The sequence below is a fragment of the Ursus maritimus genome, unplaced genomic scaffold, assembly GCF_017311325.1.
Source record: "Ursus maritimus isolate PB19 unplaced genomic scaffold, ASM1731132v1 scaffold_14, whole genome shotgun sequence".
NCBI classification, from domain to species: domain Eukaryota; kingdom Metazoa; phylum Chordata; class Mammalia; order Carnivora; family Ursidae; genus Ursus; species Ursus maritimus.
In genome coordinates, this window is record NW_024423786.1 from 19631227 (window position 1) to 19655901 (window position 24675).

The window sequence follows — 24675 nt, forward strand, 5'->3', positions numbered from 1 at the left end:
GCTTGTCCTTCCTGTGGACGGCTGCTGAGGTCCACTTTGGGGTGGTCAGTGCGCTGGCCCAGGGGGGCATCTCCCACAGTGTCCTAAGACCTAGAGTTCTGTGATCCCCTGTGGATGCTCCCATTTCAATGTCCCAGGACATGTGTAAGCTATAGGGGTGGATTGGGACCTTGACACCTGCGGGGATAATAGTGACGGAAGGGACAGAGCCCCCCCTCATCACTCCCACCCCACGGGAACCCGACAACAGGTACCCGCTGAGGTGGCACAGGGTGAACCACGCAGCTCTTAGAGGCTCACCACATGCTGATGGACGGAGAAGAAGGGCTGTGTGTTCACGCACATCCCTTAGGATCAGCTGTAACTCCATCCTTTCTGTGCCTCTTTGGAAAACTGAACAGGGTGCAAATGTGAGAGAGAGAGGCCCTCTCTTCCTTCCTTGCAGAAGCTCTGTGGACCTGGTCTGTTTCCTCGACTCTGCTAACTCGCCCCTGGGGACGCTGCTTCGCAGCTGGGGGTGGGGCAGGGGTAGAGTCTCCCAACTGCCCCCTGCCTGGCCCGGCTCCCCATCCCCCACACACGTCCACAGGCCTTTTCATTTAAAGAGTTCATTGCTGCAGGAAACAGATGGGAGTAACATAATAAACAGTGAGAATTTCAAAGGTTCCGGAAACTTCGAGTCATGGTCTCAGGACTGCAGTTAAAGACTTCCTTCTGAGATGGGTTCTGAAAGCGATTGCAGCCACTGTTTATTTGAGCTTCTGGGATGGCCGTGCAGGTATTGGCCGTGTTGCGAATCGTCAGCCCCGGGGTTGGTCTGTAATCCTCACAGCGGTCCTGTGGAGGGAGGGTGTCGTTACTGCCGTTTTACAGATGCGAAAATTGAGTTCAGAGAGCAGGATCGGGCCTCATGATTTATGGGGCCCAGGGCAAAATGAAAGTACAGTGCCCTTGTTCAAAAAGGATTAAGAATTTCAAGACAGCAACAGCGGGCCATTCCCCCAAGCTCGGGGGGCCCCTCGGAGCACGGGCCAGTATGACGGCACAAGACACAGGCTCTGTCAGAGGGAGTAGCCGGCGTGTCCCAGGACGCCGACCTACTGAGACGCAGACCCGCATTTCAGTACAAGGTCTAGAACGGCTGTCGGCTGCATTTGGCTGTCATGAGCTTACCTGCAGGGACCCCAACTCCCTCCTTCCCACTGACCAACGGCTGATGAACTCTTGGCTGTGACCCGTATTTCTATGACTTATAAAGAATAACAAAAAGCAGGGCATGACTTTAAGACCCCAACACTACACAAATCCTCCTGATGTTGGTTCAAGAAGTCCTTTGGCTTTCGCTACAAAGGGAGCTGAAAGCCAATTGGGCCTTGCCCCATACCCTAGCTTTCTCCATTCAATTAACTTGACATATAAACATTTTTGAGACAGATGATTCTCATTTTCAATGCAGTTTGAAAGTCCCTAGGGGCAGCAAGAATACTCAGGCTTACTTAGCTTCAGAAGTGGTGTCTTTACTCCAATTTATGCGGACTTGATTCTAAGGGACCGCAGCAGGCTCAGCCCACACCGAGGAGCTTCCCCAGTGGGACATGCATAATACAGGGCTTTCCATATACATTTGAAGCAGTAGCTGAAAACATGTTTATATGAGTATATATTTGTATTTTATTCTATTATCCTAGCTGTTCTCAGGGGAGGGAGTCACTTTACCCCCACCAGGGGACACGTGGCAATGTCTGGGGACATTTTTGTGGTCTTGGCTGGGTGTGGGGAGCTGCTCGACCTCCTACAATGCATGGGACAGCCCCCCACGCCCCACACCAGCAAAGAATGATCCAGCCCCAAGTATCAGTAGTGCTGAGGCTGAGAAGCCCTGACTGACCACCAATTATAATTTATTTTGGCTTTTTCAAGGACTGAAATAAACCTGCAACACTGGAACCCCACTTAGGAAAAGGCTACCCCTAGGAAATGAAGTTCTGAGAGATGCCGACTAAATTCGTGATCACTGAATAGCTGGGCTTCCAAGCGGGGCTCAGTTGAACCTCAGGTAAGCCTCACAACAACCCCAAGAAGTCTGACTTGTTACCCTCATTTTGCTGATGGGGAAACTGAGGCTCAGAGAGGTAATCAGGGAAGGGCTTCCTGGAGGTGGGATCATCCAAAGATGTCTTAGCAGAGCCAGGCTCAGCCGTGGGGTTTCTTTAGCCCTGAAAGACCCACTTTTGTCTCTTGGCCCCGAAACTGCTCTGGTTACCCCAGCTGGGGGGCACCCTCTTCTGTGCCTCGGGCTCAGGGATGCCCTCCTTGCATTTGCTCACAGTGGCTCCCGGTTTCCTTGTCTTACACCCACCCCATCTCTCTGTCTTGAATGCATGGTATTCACAACACCTGGCCTTTGAGGGAACCATTCTCCTAGGAGCTTGGGATACACTGACCCCAGACTCAGAGTCTAAGGATGGGGCAGGTAAACCAGGTAGTAAGTCCTCTGGCCACAGTGATGGATTTGGGAGAGTCGCATGACCTAATCAGAGCCAGTGAGAAGCTATGAGAGGCTTGCTGTCCATTGCTACCCCAGGGGATGAAGGGGCTGCCAGATAAAATACAGGAGGCCCAGTTAAATTCGAATTTCAGATAAATAATGAATAATACAAAATTATAAAGCATAAGTATGTCTCACCACATATTTGGGATATACTTTTATACTAAAAAATTTAGTGGGGCATATTTACACTATGAAAGTATTTCTTATTTATCTTAAATTCAAATTAACCTGACCCCCTGTGTTTCTGTTTGCTAAATCTGGCAATCCATCAGAGGAAGCTAAAGAGGACAGATGGCTCCTTGGTGACTTCACCTGAGCCCTGAATCAACTGTACCTGAAGCCAAACTACCCTTGCACTTGCAGCTGAAGGACTGCTAAGGAACTTTCTGGACCTTCTCAAAATCTTGGCCATAGGAAGCTTGGAAAGAGAGTCTTCTAAGGGTGTCCTACACTTGCTCCTATCCTTCACAGCACTCAGTGTCCAGGGATACTGAAGGCTTGCTGAATACAAGGCTCAGTGCCTCACTCCATTCTCGTCACTCTCTCTACTGCGTTGAGCACCCGCTGTGTGCCAGATGCCCTGTTGGAGCTTCACCTGCAATTGCTTCCCACCCTTCAGATGTGTTCGAGTCTGGTCACGTCACACCCATTTCACAGGTGAGAAAACAGAGGTCTGGAAAGGTGACATCCTTTACTTTAGAGCACAGGCTGAAAAAGCGAGAAATGGAGAACATGGGACAGGCCCTCATGCCCGCAGAGCCAATGCCCCTTTCTTTCCAGCCCCGGCCCCCATCCCTTGCCTGCCAGTCAGCCCCTCGGAAGAACCCCAGTGTCATCCATGACCCTGCCTTCCTCTCTCAGCCCCCGAAGACCCCCATTAGCTGCCCACCTCCTGCTTGAAATAAGCCGCAGAACATCTGGAAGCTCTAGGAGGCCGTTTCTTTGACAACCTTCGCTTTAAGGGCTCATGGAAATTCTGGCCCCAACTGCTGTGACGCGAGCAGCCCAGGTACACAGGCCTCTGGAGGCCAGACGGCTAGCAACATCTGCTTCCAATTACCCCAGGGAGGGACTTCACCGCTGGCTGCTGGTAACAGGAGCCCCTGGCTCTGATTTATGGCCCATTTGGAATGAAGCCTCGGGAGCAATTATTTGCCGGTTGGAGCCAGGCGAGGGGCAAGAGTTTTGCAGAGCAGAAAGCGGACCTGCCTGGCTGTGCTCCCTCCCCAGGCAGATAAGAATCATCTAGCGAGTCCTATCTTATTTAAATTGCCAAACTCTTCTGGACTTGCCAAGGTGCCAGGGGCCCTCCTAAGAGCTTCATGAATATTCACTCCATGAAGCTTCCTGTGAGGGAGATGCTCTTATCATCCCATCTTACGGGTGAGAAACTGAGAGGACACAGATGACATAACTTGCTGCACTCACACAGCTTGGACCATGGGCTCAGCTGGGATTTGAATCCAGGCACCAGGACCCATGGTGAACATCGGGCTGCCCTGCAAATGAATGATCCTTCAAACCTAGAAACGGGGTGGCCAGATTGGCCACTCAGAAGCCCTGGTGGCCTCCGTTCATGGTATGAAACCCAGATTCAGAACACCTGCCTGGTTTTCTCCTCCTCTCACCCCGCTCCAGCCACCCGCCCCTTCTTGCTTCTTCTGTTTGCTTGTTTCTTGTCTTTTTAACGGCTCTATGGAGATGTGATTAAGATAAAACTCACCCACCGAACGTGCACAGTTCCATGGCGGTGACTTTTTTCACAGAATTGTGCAACCATCACCACGATGTAATTGTAGAGCGTGTTTATCATCGCCCCGAGAAACTGCGTCCTCATTCCCGCCCCGCCCACCCCCTTCTCCCCAGCGCTCGACCATGAATCTGCTTCCTGTCTCCACGGCTTTACCTGCTCTGGGCGCTCCTACACGGCACCCTACAATACATGCATGGTCTTTGGGTCTGGCTTCTTTCACTTAGCGCCATGTTTCCAGAATCACTTAGACTGTATCATCGGTTCTTCATTCCTTTTTGTGGCCAAATAACACTCTGTTGTATGGATACACCGCGTTTCCTGAGTCCATTCATCAGTTGGCGGACACCGGGCTGCTCCCGCTACCTGGCTTATGAATAACGCCGCGGCGCACATACACGTAGTTTGTGCGGACCATTCTAGAACGTACTGAGCATGCATTCCTCGCAGAGCCTTTATCTTTGCTGCTCTCTCTTGCTGGGGCTGGGGGCCCTCCTCCAGATCTTCCTGGAACTTGGCCCCCCTCACTTCACCTCTCTGCTTGCGTATAATTCAGAGGTCCTCCTTGACCACCCTCTCTGCTCATCATCCCCCTCTTCCCTTCTTCTGCCTTAGTTCTCTTTATTTGACCTTGTTCCTACCAGAAATCACTTTACGTTCTTATCCGAATATTTGATTTCTCTCTGTCCGTGCCCCTTGCATAGAAGCTCTGTGAGGGCAAGAACCCCTGTGGTCTTGTTCCCTGCTGGGCCTTCAGGGCTGGGCACACTGACAGTGTTCCATCAGGAGACAGTGAGTCCGTCGATGATGACACGGAGCACACTTGACATGCTCCACGCCAGCCCTGGCTTCTAGGTGGTGAGCAGGACAGGCCCAGGGACGCCAGTGACCAGTGCTGCTCTGATCACGGATGGTCTCCTAGCCGCAGCTTGACTCGACCTGTTTCAGTTCCTTGTAAGAAAGCAGGGGACACCGAGGAGCACACCAGTAATCCGCCTGGCGACTGAGTAGAAGGATGGTGTGGCTTTTCCGCGCGGGCACTCAGGCTGGAAACGAATGAGTTGTTACGACTTAGGAACTCTGTGATGCGAGCAGCTCATTGTATTTTCTTTGCCTCGGTGTCCCCAGCTGTCAAGTAGAACATCTCTTTACTGGCTGGTTGTGACGGTTGTGTTAGGGTTCTTCAGAGAAACAGGACCAGTCGAATATATAAGATTTAGGACAAGGAACGTTCCAGTGAGGTGGACACTGGGGAGGGGTCTGCTCTCCGGATCCAGAGACCCAGGAAAGCCCAGGGTGTGTTGGGGGGGTGGCAGTTCTGAGAACTGGAGGGTCGATGGAGTGAGTCTCACATGAGGACAGGAGACTCCTATCTCAGCTCAAGGAGTCACAAACTCCCCCTTCCTTGGCCCTTTTCTTCCATTCCAGCCTTCAAGGGATTGGATAAGGCCCACCTACACTGGGGAGGACAAGCTGCTTTACTCAGTCTGCTGTGTTTAAATGCTAATCTTTTCTGGAAACATCCTCACAGACATGCCCAGAAATAATGTTTCATCTGGACACCCGAAATCCCAATTAAATTGACAAAGAAAATTAATTACCACACGGGTAAAGGGAAGTAATGTGGGTGAGATGTTCAATGTATGTTGGCTATCTGTATGCGGATAAATAGAAACATCAGGAGAAAGGAGGACGTGAGGAAGATGCCAGGAAACTAGCCTGGAAGGCAAGGTGGGAGGGAATCAGAGAGGGTTTTCTGGGGGAGGTGGCATCTAAGCTGGGGCAGGTAGGAGGTTGCCCGGGGAACGTGACATCCCTCCTCCTGCCTCACTTCCAGCTCAGGGCTGCCCACGTGTAAGACGGAGACTCTAGGCAGACATCCCACCACCTTGGCCTCCCTGCTGGCAAGTGGGGCATTTGTGAGAAGATTCCTGGGGGAAGAGGCCACATGACATGGTGGTTAAGCTCAGAGCTCAGGTCAGACCTGATTACCCGGTGTTCAAATCCCCTGGCTTCCCAACTGCCTATCTGGGTGTCCCTGGGCAACATGCTGAACCTCTCGGAGCCTCCACATCCTCATCCTTAATGGGAATGGTAGATGGCTACCATTAGGCACAGGAGGGTCCTGAGAATATCCAGCGAGGGAAGGCACGCAAGCACGTGGCACATGGGGAGTGTCAGCAGTCAGGCTTGGCTGAAGCCCTCTGGGGCCTCAATTCTGTTGCTTCCAATTCTTCCCAGAGCCTTAGTAAAGGAGGAAACTAGTTTTGAACCTGGGCTTTCCACTTAAAGAGCTGGAGCAGAGACTGGGATGGTGGTGTCTGATTCAGCTCTGAGCCTGCTGTGTGGTCTTGGGAAAGTGAACCACCCCCGCTGAGCCTGGCGTGGGGGGAGACAGGCTGCCCAGGAGGGGAAATGAGATAAAGGTGGTCCAGCCCTTGCTGCTTCCTGTCTCTCTTGGAATCCCTAGGAGCATTCGCCAGGCCCCTCCTCCACCCTCTCCTAGGGCTTAATTGGGCAGCTGCAGGCACTTGGCACTTAACCTTCTCCCCATCTGCCCTCCAGGGAAAGAAAGAACGCTAATCCCCTCCCGAGCTGCTTCCCGAGCTGCTTCCCCAGCCCTTTGCTTCCCGAGCCCTCCGAGCCCTCAGGGAAGTGTGTGAGTGCAGGGAGCTGGGAGCCAGCTCTGCCCCCTGGGGCCTCCCAAGGAGCCCAGCCCTGGCGCAGCCCAGAGTCCTGCAGCTTTTCCTGGAGCCCCGGGGACCAGCACGGCAAGCCAGTGAGTCATCCCCCTTCCACTCCATCCTTGGCCCTCTAGCCCAGCACTGCCTGATGCAAATACAATGGAGCCACCTAGGTAACTTTCCATTTTTGAGTAGCCACATTCAAAAAAGAAAAAGAAACAGATGAAATTTGAATAACACGCTCTATTTAACCCAGTATATCCCAACTAGGATCTTTTCAACATAAAACTAATATGCACAGTTATCGGTGAGCTTCTTTACATTCTTCTAAACATACTAAACCTTCCAAATGCAGATGCCTTTTACGCTTTTACAGCGCACTTCAGTTTGGATGCTAAATTTTCATGGGAATACTTGATCTGTATTTAGATTTCATAAAGTTTATAGTTGAAAGTAGATTGACCTACTCAGGTTGCTCCACACTCACAGGAAAGTTTTCCAGTAAGGGAATGGAGTATCTGTTTTTAGGTTTAAATGTGCATTAATTAAAATGACAGAACGTTTACAATCCAGCTCATTGATCACAATCGCCACCCTGCCTGGGACTGCTGGTTATGATACTGGAGGCCCAGCGCTCCTCTCCTCACCTGAGTCCCTGCACAGGCCCGCCCCCTGCCCCCTGGAAGGTGTGTGGCCCCGGAGCACAGGAAGAAGCGGGAGCCCTGCCTCCAGTTTGCTGGGAGACCTTGAGTAAGTCACTGGGCCTCTCAAGGCCTCTCTTCTCCCAGCCGTCACAAGTTCTCATTCAAAGAAACCAAGTGCTTGTCTCTCACCACGGTTTGTTCTAGGCTCTGGGAGTGTCCGGTGAGCGCTGGGAAGAGAAACAAAGCAGGAAAAAGGGAGGAGGGCTGTTATTTTAGACCCGGGGACATCGGCCACTCTGTCTTCCGGGCTGACCAGACACTCCCTCACATCCCTTGCAGCTCTGTCAAGGGCCTGTCCCGGGCTTGGCTCCGGCGGGCGCTGGGAGGCCGCAAGGCAGAGGGGAAGAGCCGGAGTCCGTAGGGCGGCGCCTGGCTCGCACCTGCCCATGGCAAGACGAGGCTGGGCGCCCGAGCTGCCAAACACAGCCGGGCCCTGCCAGGCAGGTTGTCACGTGCTCTGGCAGCCAGGGAGTCGCAGCTGCTGGGCTGAGCCAGGCCAGTGCCCGCCCGGGTCCGAAGGAGCCGCTGGCCCCCAGCCTGTCCTGAGCGCGCACTTCCTTTCCTCCTGTCTCTCGTCTTTGCCCCTTTTCAGCCTGTCTTTCCCGTCTCTCATTCCTCTCTTTCTCTCTCTCCTCCCTCACTCCCCTCCGTCCACCCAGCCAGTACTGAGGCAGGGCTCGCCGCTATGTGACGGACACTGTGGTAAGCTGTGGGACACTGCAGTGACTTGGATGCCCCTCTCCGCCAGGAACATGAGAGACGACTGGGGTGGCACCGTCAACACAACTGGAGCATCAGCTTGGGAAAGAGATGTGTGCCCTTTGAGAATAACACCAAGACGCACTGGGGGGATTCGATCCTCTTTTACGTAGGCAGATGCTACAGTCAGAATTAAAGGACACACACTCGGGGACCTATCTGCACCTTCTGGGTTGCACCGGGAGCCAAGGGCTGTGCACAGGGCACGCTGCCCCCGTCCTGGCCCTGAGCGCCACTCCCTTCACGGCTGAGCCTGCTCTTACTCTGCTTTCTCTTTTTTTGGCTCATCTTCTATTCGACCTAAAATAATAGCGCTCTGTGAGTAGATCACTAACTCCTAACTAACGCACTAACTCCTGACTCCGGCACTAACTTCCTGACTCAATGATTACAACATGCGATCAATAAAGAACAAAGACATCATGGGATCAGTCCATGCTTCCATCCATGGACACTTTATTAAGCACCTAGTACTTTTTACAGGTTGAAACTCTAGCACTGAACAAGACAGAATTCCTGACCTCAGGGATATTGAGTCCAGTGTGGGTGACAGGACATTAAAAAAAGGCTCTTTGAGGTGATGAGTGCAAACAGGATAGTTGCGGGGGAGAGTCATGGAGGTCACCCCAGTGTAGACTACTGGGGACAGGGAGGCACATTGCTAAATGTGGCAGCTAAGGAGAGCCTCGAAGCATGGGGAATGGTTAGCTAGGTGAAAAGGGAGGAGAAATTGTTCCAGGCAGAGAGAGCTGCTTGGAAAAGTTTAGACCTTGATACACCCACCCACCCACACACCCACACCCACACACACACATCCACAGTGTGGACACAAAGTAGTTCTGTCTTATAGGAGTTTGGATCAGGGAATCCTAAAAGATTGTCTGAAGAGGTAAATGGGTCAGATTACAAAGGACGGAGTAAACTATGCCAGGGATATTGTACCAGAAAGTAACTTTCAAATTTGTGTTTTAGAAAGATTACTTTGGCCAGATCCTGAATAATGGAGGGGGAGAAACCTGGAATCAGAGAGACCAGTTAAGGGGCTGCTGCCAAAATCCAGGGGGAAACTGAGAGTGGCTTAAAATAAAGAAATGGCAGTGGGGATGGAGAGAAACGGATGGAGGTCAAGATCAGGATCAAGGTGAAAGGCCACAGCGACTGCTTATTGGGGGAGGGAGGAAACAAGGATGACCCCAACTTCATGGCTTGAGCAACCGCAGGGCTGATGGGGGATGTTAGGCACTGGGAATGCTGGGTGGGAACTGATGGGGAGGAGGAGGAGGAAGTTTGGGTGTTCAGGTTGGTTGATGAGTTTGGGGCCCTTGTGAACCTCACAGTGGAGGTATTCACGAGGCAGTCTGATGAATCCGAAGCTGAGGTGAAGGATTAGGCTGCTGATCTAGAAATGGGGAGTTCAGGCTGACAGACAAGACTGAAGCCAGGGAGCAACAGCAGAAATTCAGGGAGACTATATCCTATGAGGAAAGAAGGGACCAATCACTGGACACTGGGTTGGTTGGTTGGATTAAGAGTCAGGAGACTCATGGGTTCTTGGGTCTGCCCCTCGTTGGCTGGGTGAATTTTGTCCAGTCACATCTGCTCTCTGGGCCTCAGTTTCCCCATCTGTGAAACACTGGGGCTGGGAGAAGATCCTTGATCTCCTTCTGTCCCACGGGAAGTTCCCTCAGGGTTCCCAGGAAGTCCTTCAGTGGTCAAGGCATCAGCTGAGGTGGCACTGGCTGGCTGTGGCTTGGGACGGTCACCTCCTCCTCGAGCACAGTAGTTCCACTACAATTTGGTCATTTGAACTTCTACTCTGTTGACTTGGAGAAAGAGCTCCATGACTCAGAAGAAGTTGATGAGAAGAAGACCTCTCATCTGCCATCTGGCAGAGGGTAGAGCCACACCCAGCTGAGAGTTTCTCTGATTCTAGAAAGAATGACATCTCCATGAGTTGGAGGGAGTTAACAATAAGACTGACCCTACAGCACCTTTCGGCGTGTGCTCTGGAGTCAGTCATGATCACTACACTCACGGGGTCCCAGTGGACTCGTCTGGAGAGTTAGCATCAGCAGCCCAAGCACTCCAGGGATGACAAATGAGACTCAGCTCTAGTGACACTTGCAATTGATGGGAAGGTGGCTTGGAGCTGCACTGAGCAGGATTCTGAGGCTGCATCTCAGTGAGGATAAAGTGCTATGATTGATTGACAATGTCTGCCCTGGGCAGCAGATAAGCGGTAGTGGTCTATGTGCCATGTATCTGCTAGCTTTGATCTAATCTTTGTTCTTAACAAGGACATGAACTTTTCATCCCCATCATAGTCCCTGGCTGCTCTATTGTGCTTTCTCTTCTTTCTACTCCTCTTGCCATTGAGCACTTCAAAGGTTCATCCTGGCCCACTTCCCAGTGGACCAGTCACTTCAGGAAACAAATGGGCTGCTCTCTGGAGGAAGCCAGATCACTCAATGAGTTCCCATTTCTCCAGAATTAGATGGTTAGTCATGCCGACCACAGGCAGTAGGTAGGCTTGTGGCCAGGGAAGCACAATGCCTCTGCTGAAACCCAGGGTGTGGGCCTGGTTTCTGAAGATCTTCAAGGCTGTGTTCGGTAGGCTCTTGACATCACCCTCGAGTCAGCTCGTTCTAACTGCAACGAAGGCCTGCCAGCACTAATAGTGAGGGTGGGCGCAGGAGAAGCAAAAGGGGCCTCCGCTTCATCTCAGGACATTTAAAAATCTGCCTGTTATCTTTCATGCTTTAAAAAAGTAATTTTTATTACTTAGACAAACCATGTGTCCTGTAGAAAAGTTGGAACTATGGATAAGCAATGAGAAGGATATAAAAAACTATCTATCATTCCAATACCTAGAAAAAAGCACTATTTCTACAAGTTCTTGTGTGTCTTTCTAGATCTCAGCCTCGGGGGCACTAGTCTAACAGAGGACTGGGGTGGGTGGGGGCCCCTTGCTGGGGCAGGCATTAACCCTCTAGCTGTTGGATTGTGGGTTGGGGCTGGGGCAGGTGGGGTGGCATGGGTGGGGTGCAGGAGGTAACTTTTATCAGCCAGGCTGGAAATCCTTGAATATTTAATGACTTGAGCTGGTCCTCTATGGACGATGGTCCGTGTCCACCCCAGTTTCTTTGAGGGTATAACTGGATGTATTGGTTGGATATGGGCCTGGGCTTAGGAATAAGATTGGTGGGTAGAGTTGGGAGGTCTCACTTCAAAGCCAATGTTTCTATCTGCATTTGGAGCTTTGTTGCTTCTGGAGGGTGAACTAGGCCACACCCCTTTATCTTCTTTAACTAGCACTCCCTCCCTCCCCCACCCCAGGGACCAAGGACTTTCCTAGAAGTAAAGAATCTAGGATTCTGGCCTTCACCTTGGGATTCCAAGGTAAAAACAACCTTGCCTTTTGGATTTGGCTGACTTCAGTCAAGGCCAGATAGAAAGGACCCCGGGATTTTAGAGCAGACACTTAGGAGGGAAGGGGCAGCCTGGATAGGACCCAGGACTTGGCACTCATGCCCAGCCCAAGGGGAGTGGAAGGCAAGGGATCCTTCTGCGTATGGTTCAAGGCTGATCCTAGAACCTTCTGATCGTGCCAGCCTAGCTGCGTGGGTACCCACCTCTTCGAAGGCTCTAATGCTTCGTGGCTCAGGTAGCATTGCTGTAGGGCCCGTAACTACAGGAGCCTCAGCACTCCAATCTGAAGGGACAGGGAGGCCTCCCCAGATGGGGATCCAGGCGGCAGTGACAGATCTCACACAGTAGGGCCAGATCAGGGAGGGACATAGAGAGGCCTAAACGCAGCAGCTGCAAAGTCCAGTCACCAGGACCGGAGCTCTCCATCCCTACCAGCTCGCAGAGTTGCTCAGGACTCATTTCATAACCAGTTTAACGTCGTGGTTAAGAGCACAGATTCTAGAACTAGACTACTTGGGTTTGCATCCCATCTCAAGCACTTGTTAGCTGTGTGACTTTAGGCAAGTAATTTAACCTCTCTGGTCCTCAATTTTCTCATCGATAAAGTAGGGGATACATAGTACCTATGTTATAGAGTTGTTATGAGAATTCAATCAATTAACATATATAAATTATATTTAACTGATTGTTATAATTACTTGCTGACACACACATACATCCCTGGGTGGTCTTGAAAAGGTAGCATTTGAGGAGAACCCAGGGAAAAACTGGAAATTCTTGTTAATTGGGAAGGTGGGTCCTTGAGCTACTACTATGCTTTAGGGAAGAGGTTCTCACACTTGAGTCTGCGTCAGAATCACTTGGAAGTGATTCCAAAACAGATTGCTGGGCCCCACCCCCAGGAGGTCTGGACTGGGAGCTGAGAATCTGCATTTCTCAGCAGCTCCCAGATGGGGACTGTGCTGGAGGTCCACACAACCCCCTAGAGCAGCACTGGTTTTGACCTGTTCTAAGTGCACTTCCTTTGTTCCCCCAGGTGTGAAACCCGTCTCATGCTGGTTACACATCTCTTTTTACTGAAGTGGGATCTTACCTGACATTTTGTAACCAGACTGTAAACTTGATGGGAGCTGAGGCCATGACCTTTCTCCCCAGTGTGTATGCAGCATCTGACGCATAGGAGGTGCCCAGGAATTATCTGTTGGAGGAAGGAAAGAAACATGCTTTCTGCACTCAGCAATATTCTTGTGTACATTTTTCCTGTTAATAAATACTCTTCCACAACGTTGTTTGGTTGGCTGCATAGTTTTCCCTTGTATGGACGTAAGGCAGAGAACAACTTCAGCTTGCTGGAACAAAAAGGGGCAATGCATTTGGAGAGGCAGAGTGCCTCAGCCACTGGAACCATGGACTGCGGGAAGCCATGAACCCACGGAATGACCCTTCCTGATGTCTCTCCTCAGCGATGTCACTTGCTGTGACAGCTTTGTTCCCTGTTCTTGGCTTTTGCTATGACTCTGTCCACGCGACATCCAAGATGGCTGCCTACATGTCCCAGTTCTCTTGTTACAGATTCTGCCATAGGACTAGTCAGTCTGCCCACGCTTTCTCCCTCCTAGTAACCCCAGCTGGGACTCTGATCGGCCCTTCTGGGGTCAGATGCTTATTCCTCATCCAATCAGAGAGAAGGGCTACATTGTTTCAATATGGAGGCCAGGGGCCGTACTGTCAAGTGGGTCATGGTGATCCCCAACTGGTCCATTGGAATTGCCTTCTATTCGTCTCTCCATCTCTGTACTTAAACCTGATTTCAATTTCAATCTGGTGACCAGGATTTGGTTTCTGTGGACTTTTCTGGGCTCAGAGCAGGGATTTGACTGACTTAACCCCATCTCCCATCCATTAGCGATAATGGCCCAGGGCAGTGTCATAGGTTTGTCTGATGTCTTTCAACATTTAATCCGCACGACGTGATTTTGAGGGAGGCAGGAGGTTTCACCCAACGATGCCTGTTTAGCACCAGCAAGTCTGTTCATGATCCGAAATGCAGCTGAAAAAATAAATATAATTAAAAAGATAACTCAGGCCCGCGTTGCCGGAGACTGTTTTACATGGGCGCATAATGAATGCTAAGCTCAGTGCAGCAGCGCCAAAAAGCAAAATAAATTCTTGGAGTTGGTCCGTTTCCTGCCTGCAATACATTTGCTTGTTCCAAACAAATATATTTGTCAATACAACACAATTAGGAAGGCTGAGCCAATCAGACCATCAAATATCCAGAGAAGCAGAACGTGGCTTCCATAAGCCCTGCTAGATGGAGCCAAGGTCTGAGCATATTATGACCAAATCAATTATAGCCCAGGCAAGCCTTGCATTCCCCGCCAGGACAAGCTTTCTCATCTCTCCTGGTTACTGAGAGGGTTCAACCTCTTTTTTCTTCTTTCTCAATGTTACTCATAACCCTTGAGGCAGGCCTCCCCCCCCCCAATCTTTGAGGTTAATTTGCTTTCTTTTTTTGCTAACAGCTAGAAACAATTGCTGACATATACAGTTTTTAGAATGAGAGCCTGCCGAAATGGGACTAATAATTAGTTTTGATGAGAATAGCTACCATTTCTTCCACAGATGCCAAGCTTTAGACATTCATGGTTCTTCCTAATCCTTGCGACAACCCTGGGACAGGCATTGCTAGTTCCATTATATATATAAGGAAACTGAGGATCCCAGAGGCCAAATGGCTTGCCAAAGTCCAAAGTGGCTGAGCTGAGATTCAAACTCTAGTCTCTGATGTCAGAGCTTGTATTAGGACTGAAGATGTTAAGAGACACAGCACTCAACTCAACTTGGCTTTAAACAATGATGGTAATTAAACGGTCTTTGTGACTTGATAGCCCTGAGGTGATCTTCAGGCAAGGCTTAATCCAGCCACTCCAGTCAGTCCCCCAAGGACCTAGTTTCTCTGCTCTGGCAACCTTCATTGTCAGGTTCTGTGCTTCTGAATTTGCAGCCCACCCCTCTGGGCTCCTCCCTCGTGAAAGGACATAGCTGCATATCCTTTAAATCCTCAAACCACATCAGCATGGGGAGGGAAAAACTTCCCCTCTGGGGGCTCCCGTGGAAAAGAAACGAACTTCTACTCTCAAAAATCTTGGTATCCCATTTGCTTGGCTTGAGTTAGGAACCCAGTCCTGAACTATCACACCTGGCAGAGGGATACCAGGGGCTGATTGACTTAGGCTGGAGCCAGGGGTAGTGTCCCTATCACACAAGCCACCTGGCTGAGCGGGGGGAGGGGTCTGATCCTAGAGCAAAGCTGGGGACTGTCATCAGAATAGAGGGAATGACCTAAATACCTAACCAACTGTCCTGACGCGCAGGCACTGGCCAATCAGAACTGACACCACCCAAAAGACCCAGTTCACCCTTTGCCACTCAAAGTGGCCCCTGCTGACAGCACCTCTGCTGACAGTAGCATTGGTGGCCTTGGGGAGCCCTTCGGAAAGGCAGAATCTCAGGACCTACCCCTGAGATACTGAATCAGCATCTGCGTTTTAACAAGATCTTTAAACCTGAGTTAGCAGGAAGGACAGTGTTTTGGGGTCAAATAGGTGGGGTTTCATAGCTCACTAGCTGGGTGAGATGGGGCACGGCGTAATACTGGGTAAAGGAAATCACTTTTGTAGACTGCCTGCTATGTGGTGAGTGCTTAATAAACATAGTTTCTTTCTACCCATCTCGAATGTTTATGAATGAGGAAACTGAACCAGAGAGGTCTCTGCTTGCCCAGGACACAGAAGTGGACCTTGGGTGCCTTGAGCCCTAACCTGGGCCTTTGCTTTCCTGAGTACACCAGAGATTCTCAGCCCTGGCTGCACATTAGAATCAACTGGAGAGTGTAAAATATCTCGAGGCCCAGATGTCACCCCAAATCAACTTAGAAACTCTTGGGGGGAGACCCAGGCATCAGTAATATTTAATTCCTACGGGGAGTTCCTATGGGCAGCCAAGGTAGAAAACCAGTGCCTGCCACTTTCCTGCCTCCTGAATTAATTTGGCTGTAAGAAGGCTCCGCTTTGAACGCCCCTGGGTGGCTAGCTGCGGACCCAATGCTGGGTGAGGGTTCTTGCCTGCAGACACTGGGCATGGGCTCTGCCTTGGCCTTATGAGGGAACGTGGAGGAATTTGGTTCTTGCCCGTACCTCTCTGACGTTCCGTGAAGCTTCAGCTTTTGAGCCAGGGAGTCAGTGGGCTTGAACCCACAGCCTTGGTGCCAGGGATTTGGGGGAGCAGGTGGGGAGCAAGAGCTGTCTCTTCACCTGAGTGAGAAGGAATAGACCAGAAATTCTAAACTTCTGTGTTATGGATCCCTTGGCATCTGGCAAAGTGTCTCAGAAAATGTTTTTATTTTACAGAATAGGACTAAGGAAAGCAATTGTTTTGAAATACAATTATCAAAATAGGAAGAAGAAAATTACAATTTGGAATATATGTGCTTCCTTATTAACATTAAATCATCATATCCAGGGGCGCCTGGGTGGCTCAGTCAGTTGGGTGTCTGCCTTTGGCTCAGGTCATGATCTCGGGGTCCTGGGATTGAGCCCTACGTGGGGCTCCTTGCTCAGCGGGGAGCCTGCTTCTCCCTCTCCCTCTGTGCACTCTTGCTCTCTCTCAAGTAAAGAAATAAAATCTTAAAAAATAATAATAATACCTAGCAGTGAGTTTAGTAACTACTGGAAGTTTGAAGTAGTGATGAACACACCAAATATTTTGCCATATCTGCAACAGCTGTCCTGTGATATAGAAGTATTTGTGATTTCTCTCGGTGACGTCACAGACACTGCTAACCCTCCTGGGGCTTCTTGGTTAGAAGGCTGAATTGCGGTTAGAGGTCACTGAAAATAATGATCTGATTTTTTCCCACCCATGTCCGCTGACCCCCGAAATCTATCCACAGACTGCTTGGGTTCTGTGGCCCTGTGTCAAGGACTCTGGCGACCGAGAAACGGGCTGCGGGCAAGGCACTGGCTGCCATGGTGCCGTGGAAGGTGGGTGCCTGGCCCAGTGCAGCGCCGTGCACCCCCCTCAGAGCACCCAGCCTGTTTGTCCTGTAGTGTCCTGGATGCTGAGGCCCGAGCTGCAGAGGTGTGTGCCCTGGAGTTCGGGGTGGGGAGGACAGAGCTTCAGAGAGAAGCATGCCAAGGTTCTCATCCCAGGGGTCCTCCTCACGGGTGCTGTAACCCATGCCTGCTGCTTCATGTCTTTGGACTTTGTTTTCTTAATCTATGAAATGGGGGTCCTCATACTCACTTCAAGGGCTTCTGTGATAATGAATGAAAATGACACAGCAGCAGGGGCCCTACTAGTTAAGTGTGCTGGCTGTGTGACCTGGGACAGGTCTCTGGCCCTCTCTGGGCCTTGCTTTCCACATCTGTAAAACAGGCTGCTACGAGGTACCTGCCTTAATGTGAGGAGGCCATGCATGGTGGCAGGGGAGCATTTAATGACCTTGACCTTTATGGCCATTAGAGCGGGGCCTGGCACACACACAGCCCCCCCTACACGGTGGCTGTTGAGCTGAGGGCCTCAGACATCCTGTGGGAGGCTAAACACGGCGGCTTTGGAGCCCGCTTCTTCAGACGGCTCCTTGGCTCGTTTTTGTGGCTGGACCACACAGGCGGCTGGCTGCCAGTTGCAGCCTGGAGGAGGCTTGGTGACCTCAACTTCTCAGGCACACCAGCCTGTCCCTGAGGTGGGGAGGAATTTGATGGGAACCTTGAGGGGAGATGGTGAGCCACGGCAGGTGGTCTGGGCTGCCAGCTCTCCCACCATCTGGCCGGGTTCCTCAGGGCCCTGGTGTCTCCCCACAGCTTGTTCCAGACTCAGCGGGGCCCATGGGCACAACCTGGAGCCCTGGGCAGGCCATCCTCAGCCAGCCTGGCCTGGGGCCTGGTTTTCTTGGGAAAGGACTCAGCTGCAGGCCTTTCAGCCAGTCACTCTCTGTCTGGACTCTCTTTTTCTCTTTCTGTTCCTGGGAATGATCCTGTGCCTTGCTTCCATTTCTCTCTCTCTCTCTCTCTCTCTCTCTCTCTCTCTCTCTTGGTCTTTCTACCTGCCTATCTCTGTCTCCACCTCTCTACATTTATCTGTTTCTTGAGCCTGCCTACCCTGCTCCCACCTTCCCTCCCTCCCTCTCCTTCTCTCCCTACATGTCTGGCTCTCTTCATCTTCCTGGCTCTTTCTGTCCCTCTCTTTGTTTCTGTCTCTGCCTCTGTCCCGCTATCAGTGTCTCTGTCTCTGTTCCTTTATCCCCAGTCCCCGCCCCCCATGCTTGGATCTCCAGCATCTCATAAACCCCATAGCCCTCTGGTGCACCCATGCGGACTCCACTCATTTGCCCCAGTGACCTGTGTGACTGTGGAGGGTACGTGCTTCCTGAAGTTTCCATTCCCTCAGCTCTAGAGCAGAGTCCAGGGAGGAGGAAGTGGCACAGAGCATGGGTGTGCCCAGGGCTTGTGAGTGTGCCACAAATCTTCATTCTGGGAAGTGGAGGCCCAGGGGCGCCTGGGTGGTTCAGTTAAGCGGCTGCCTTCAGCTAAGGTCGCCATCCCGGGGTCCTGCGATAGAGCCCCGCATTGGACTCCCTGCTCAGCGGGGAGCCTGCTTCTCCCTCTGCCTCTGCCTGCTGCGCCCCTTGCTTGTGCGTGTGCGCTCTCCGTCTCAAATAAATAAAATCTTAAAAAAAAAAAAAAGTGGAGGACAAGACCATGTCTGCACTACCTTGAAATCACCAGTAACTAGCACTGCTGCGGAGGCGAGCGTCAGTAACGTTATTCACACGCGTAAGTGATAGAATGAGAGAGCATACTCACGGTTATCTTCCAAAAGTACAACTTACGATTTTTTGCCATTGGTACTTTTTGGAGATTTAGATGATGAAATCCATAGGTAATTCTTTAAATAGTTGACTCTTATTTGCTTCTTTAATTCTAATTCTCCCACCACCACCCCGCACCCTCACATTCCAGAATATTCCAGAATGTTTCTTCCTGCTCACTCCTATTCCTTCGTCCCATTTCCTCTTGGACGTTCTATTCTCCGGGAAGCTTCCCCAACTACCAGGCCGGGTTAGGTTTTCTGTGTCCATGCTCCCACAGTAAGCCGTGCTCGTATTTACTGTACTTTGCTCTGTGGACTTGTCCCGTTTCCCCGCTGGACTGCACGTTGCTGGAGAGAAGGGAGGAGGGCTTTCCGTGCCAGGTGCTGCGCCTGGCACCAGGCCTGGTGGGTCCCACATGCTCACCAAATGCCCCCGGTGCGTAGGAGCACCTGAGGGGTGGTTGGGGAGGGCCCAGTAGCCCAGCTGCACGCCCCAGCCCTATCTCTAGGTTTGAGCTGTTAAAAGACAATCCTGTCCAAAAGCGAGAGGACCACACAGAGTGCAGGCAGAGGCCAGTCTGGGGAGGCCACTCCCAGGAACGCCAAGCTGGCTGTTGCCCGCCCAATACTTACCTGGCCTTCAACTCCCACTTTTGACTTGTTGGTTCTCAGCCAGGCTGAGCCCCAGGCAGAGAAGTAACTACCTGTTCAGACCAGTGGTTCCACCCCGCCCCCAACCCTGCAATATTTTTTCAAGAGGAGGAGGTGAAATGAATTAATTATGAGCCATGTGTGCTCACAGGCATGCGTTCTGTCGCCCGAGCTCCCGTTCTTTTTTTTTTTTAAAGATTTTATTTATTTATTTGACAGAGAGAGACAGCCAGCGAGAGAGGGAACACAAGCAGGGGGAGTGGGAGAGGAAGAAGCAGGCTCATAGCAGAAGAGCCTGATGTGGGACTCGATCCCGTAACACCGGGATCACGCCCTGAGCCAAAGGCAGACGATTAACCGCTGTGCCACCCAGGCGCCCCCCGAGCTCCCGTTCTTAAGTGTGCAGTCCCAGTTGCAAAGGAAACTCTCCTGTCCTCCCCACCCCCCCAACCCCGTGCTCCAGAGGGTTTTCATAACAGTGCCTTTGTGGGCTCCCTTGAATGTCTGCCATGCCAGGGAGGCCGCACATTCCTCCGGCGGCCTCGCTCGGCTTTGAGGAAATCTGCTGGCGGAGGCCCCACTTTGCAGGAGGTGGGAGAGCATGTCGGAAACGCTGCTCTTAATCTGCCCATCTCCCCTCCAGCCCCCGCAGCCCAGGGAGGGGGGCTGAGATAAAGCCGCATGCAGCAGGCAGGAGATTAAGACCGTTGTGTTGACTGCTGCCCTCACGGAGTCTCCTGTAACAAGGGCGTTAGCCAGCTGTGGGGGGTGTGTGTGTGTGCAGGGACAGCGGAGGAGGGCCGGCGCCACCGCCCAGCAGCCCACCACGTCCCTGCCTGGAAGCGCGCGTGGGCCGCTGTGCAAGGAGTAAAAGACACAAATGATCCTCGACGGTGGGCTGGAGATGGGAGCTTCATACAGTGGCCCAAGCGTTGACGGCTCGAGGAGTATGAAATGCTACTGCGAGGGTCCCGCGGCAGCTAACACGACCTTCCCGCCACTCAGCCAGACATCTTTCCCTGTTACTCTGATTAGTCCTCGCAGTAGGTCTGCGCTCTAGGTGCGGTTCTGATTCCCATTTTTTCAGAGTACGAAACAGAGCCTCACGGGGCTGGGGGACGCAGGAATGTGCAAAAGGTCTCCCGATGGTCAGCCGTGGAGGTGGGGTTTCAACTCGTGTGATGTGACTAGAGCGCAGGCACCCTTGCCCTCTGTTCCTCGAGGGAGCATAGGTGACCACAGAGTCTGCTGTTCAGAGGAAAGCACGGGAGTGTCTTCAGTCTGACGTAGCACCTGCTTTTCCCTTCGAGCTCTGCAGCTTCCTAGCTGGGTATCCGCAGCGGGGTCCCTTCACCCCTCGGGGTCTCCATGTCCTCACCCGTGACACTGAGACCATCACCCCTGCCCTCCAGGTGGCATCAGGATGAGAGGATACAACCTGCAGAAGGGGTCTGTTGTGGGCTGAATTGTGTGCCCCCCAAAAGGTATGTGGAAGCGCTAACCCCGCCTAGTTCCTCAGAACGTGACCTTGTTTGGAAACAGTTGTTGCAGATGGAATTGGTTGAGGTCAGCTGGAGTCGCTGGGTCCTTAATCCACTATGACCGGTGTCCTTAATAAAGGAGGTCGTTTAGACACAGAGGCGGACACACGGCACAGACACAGGAAGACGGCCCTGTGCAGACGGAGAGAAAATCATGCTGCCCCAGGCCAAGGAAGGCCAGGGATTGCCGAGAGCTGCCAGAGCGGGGAGAGGCAAGGAAGGGCCCTTCCCTGGAGCCTGCGGAGGGAGCCGGGCTCCGCCGACACCTCCATTTGGGATTCCTAGTTTCCAGAGTTGCGAGAGAATACACTTCCATTGTTTTAAGCCAGCCGGGTTTTGGTACTTTGTCACGGCAGTGACAGAAAGGAATACAGCACCTCATCACAGCAGATGCCTTCTCCAGGCTACCCGGGAAATCAGCTGCAGCCCGGTGCGCACAGTGCGGCTCTTACGTCAAGCACCCGCAGACTTTTCCTGAACGCAGGAGCGCACCCAGCTGGGCACGGAGCCAGCTGAGAGCACCCAAGGGTGAATGCCCCTCGAAGCAGCCTGTAGCCAATGAGGGACGGGAGCTGATGGATAAACACCCCGCTTCCTCCCCCCTGGATGGGATGGTTACGAGGCATGCGCCATTCAGTGTCTCCCAGGTCTCCAGGTCACCCCTTCCCTTCCTTATTCTCTTCCTGGTGCTTCCTGGGTCCAGCTCCTAAATAGATTCCTTGTGACCAAAGCCTCATCTCAAGTCTGCTTTTGGGGAGACCCAAGAGAAGGACAGTCATGAAATGATAGTCAAATGGCAACTGCTTTCTCTTCCGGATCATGGACTGAAGGTCAGGTGTTGGCATTAAGTGAAATGGACCAGTAGCTAGTCCTCTACCTGATGGGGAACTTCGCAGGACCTTAAAGACTGAGCCAGTATCTCAGACTCCTCTTCAGGTCTTCCCTCAAATTATTAAACCGTGAAATCCATGCATGTGACAGGATTTCTTGAGTAATGAGAGGCAGGACCAGGGTCTGAGTATAATCCAAACTGAGCTGGCACAGTAGACTCAGGAGTGCAGAAATGAGAGGGTCAAGCTGCCAGGATTGTGGAGAGGGGCCTGGAGCTACGCGGGCTGGGATGTGGGGATCTAAGCCAAGTTCGCCCAAATCCCAAGAGACGGAGTAGCATGGAGCAGACTTGGTCATGTGTGGCTGCCCATCCCCCCAAGGACCCTCCTTTCATTTCAGGTAATTTCACCCACTTTCAGTCCCGCTTTAAAGACCAAGTACACACTGCTAGATTCCCTTGCCTTCCGGAACATAACCTGCAAAGTTCTGCAAATTCGAGGCATCCCCAGGAGCCTACCATTCAGAAGTGAGTGCCCCGAGGAGCTCACAAAGGGAGTGCCCCAAAAGGGAAGCTGATCTTCTGGCAAGATGGCGGCCCAGGAATTCTGCCCTCCAGGGACAGAGGCACGGCGCTCCCGGCTCTGGGAGGCGCCTCCAGCAATGACAAGAGAGCCTTGTCTCTAGGGAAGTCCCCACGGTGTGTGGCCAGTGTGTGTTCTCCCTGCAGAGTTTCAGAGTGGCCTTCCACAGCCCTCCCAGGGATTATGCAAACTGTCTGAATTTCTTGAATGAATTCTGTCCTGCTCACCCAAGTGGATTCTGTTATTGCCCCAGAAAAGCCCTGAGCGATATGGGCCTGAGTGACTTCTGGGTTTCAAAGATACCAGCCGACCTTTCCTGGGGGCTTATTATGAAGCTGGCGGCGCCCAGTGCACCTGACACGCATTAGTTCAATAAATCAGGCCAACAGCTGCGCGGGACAGAGCTGGTAGGAAGCTGAGCGGCAGGCTCAGGTCTGGACGGACCCACACTTAAGTTTTTTTTTCACCTTCTCTTGGACCCATCAGACCTACGACAACATTCTTCAGGGGCCATGTGGAGTGGCGACCGCCTACCTTATTTTGCGTCCGAGAGCCCAGATGAAAACTACCTTCCCTGCCCTCAGGACCGACCCCTACTGCTCCAAGAGAAAGCAGCTTAGTGCTTGTTACTGCAGGGAGCCAGATGGAAGTCCGCAGGGGGTCGTTCCTCCAAAATCTTCTTGTTTCCTACATTTAGCCGCGTGGAAATGATATAAAATTAAGTCCTGCTCTCCAACGTGAATCTCCTCTACCCGCTACACCAGAAATAGGCCCTCATCAATACTCCCGGTGGTCGCCTAGAGTGAGCTCAGAAGTAATTGTATTTGAGCTCTTTCCGAAGCCGACAGTACTGCGGACACATTGAAGGTGATGTCAACTTTTCGAGAGACCAGTGATGTAATAACAACCTGTAGAGAATAAACAAAAAGAAATAATAGCTACCAGTTGTTGAGAGCTTACTACCTGCCAGGCGGTACCCTCCTGCTCTCTTTCGTTTATCAACAAGTGGGTACTGTTATTAATCGGTTCAGTTTACAGAGGAGGCAACTAAGGCCTACAGAGGGGGTGCGGTTTGCCTGGGGCCTCCCGGGTGGGAGACCACAGAGCCGGGAGTGGGAGTCCAGAGCCTTGCTCTTGACCGTCGTTCTGGAACACCTCCCAAGAAATACCACCTTAAATCCTCCGATTGATTTTAAGTCACGTCTTGATTTTCGAAATGTTACAAATTGAAGAAGCACGTGTCTTAGAGGTGAGGAAATATGGAAGGACTCAGCGGGCAGAAGGGCCCCGGGAAGGTCTCCATGATTCAGTGCTGCCTCCCCTCCCCCGCCTCCTTCCCTGGAGGAAGAACGCAAAGATGCAGCGGGGGTCGGGGCTGATGGCTCAGCAGGGCCCAATCTGTCTCTGCCTCCATTTCCCCCTGAGGCTACTATTAATTTGGACGAAGGTGACTCTGGTGATGCTGGCCAGCATTTGACTCTTCACTGGGCTGGACCCTGCCACTCAGTGAGGAACTTTTCCTTGGGTGACACCATCCCTGGTTCTGTGCTGCGTCTAAAGCCCCAGAAAGCCTCGTCAAGGGGCTGAATCACGCTCCCCTTCTCTTTTAATTATTCAGGAACTGACGCGCTGACTGGGAATACATCACTCTGAGTACATGGCTGGTAAGATTAAATATTAGAGGAAACTCTTTTAATTAATTTTTAATGTGTTCTTTAGAACAATTCTTCATACCTAACCACACACTGAAACTGAGTACTTAAAAGAGAAATTAACCTTCAGGATTTCAGGGGCTGGTAAGTCTGGACAGCCCCTCTATTTTGGTTATCTCTGAGCTACACATCAGGTGTATGAGGGAGACATTCATGGCGTGGAAGTAGGGGGACCACATGTCCTGCTTTTATTGGATAGTCTCAGTGTTTGCCTGTTGTCTCAATGTACTCATTAATAGTGCCCCCTTTTACTTTCCAAAGTGTTCCAGTGTGGATGCTAAATTATATGACCATTCCACCTAAAGGCCACCACCCTCCCTTCCCTTGCCAGTGACAGACATCACTAGTTGATCACAGCATTCTTTCTGTGCTGATTTCATGTGCATTCTCCAAGGCATTCTCAATACAGTTCTCCAGGCAACCACTCTAAGTGATTAAAGTTGGCATCAAGATGAACCCTATTTTTTTTCTTTTTTGGCTGAGAAAGCAGTATATCAAATCCTTACATTTTAATTTCATCTTTATCTTTAAAAAAGAAAGATTTTATTTATTTATTTGAGAGAGGGAGAGGGCACAAGCAGGGGGGAGGCGTAGAGGAAGAGGGAG

General features: G+C 51.6%; 1 long non-coding RNA gene across 5 annotated transcripts; it reads left to right on the forward strand.

Moving 5' to 3' along the window:
• Positions 1-663: 663 nt before the first annotated feature.
• LOC103674255 lies at positions 664-13158 on the forward strand. Of its 5 annotated transcripts, none has more exons than XR_005834484.1 (4): positions 664-778; positions 1921-2056; positions 2824-3208; positions 12914-13158. It is a non-coding gene; the product is annotated as an uncharacterized LOC103674255 (long non-coding RNA). The 5 variants fall into 5 exon arrangements; XR_005834480.1 differs by lacking the exon at positions 12914-13158 and adding an exon at positions 3413-4264; XR_005834479.1 differs by lacking the exon at positions 12914-13158 and having other exon boundaries at positions 2824-4264.
• Positions 13159-24675: the final 11517 nt, after the last annotated feature.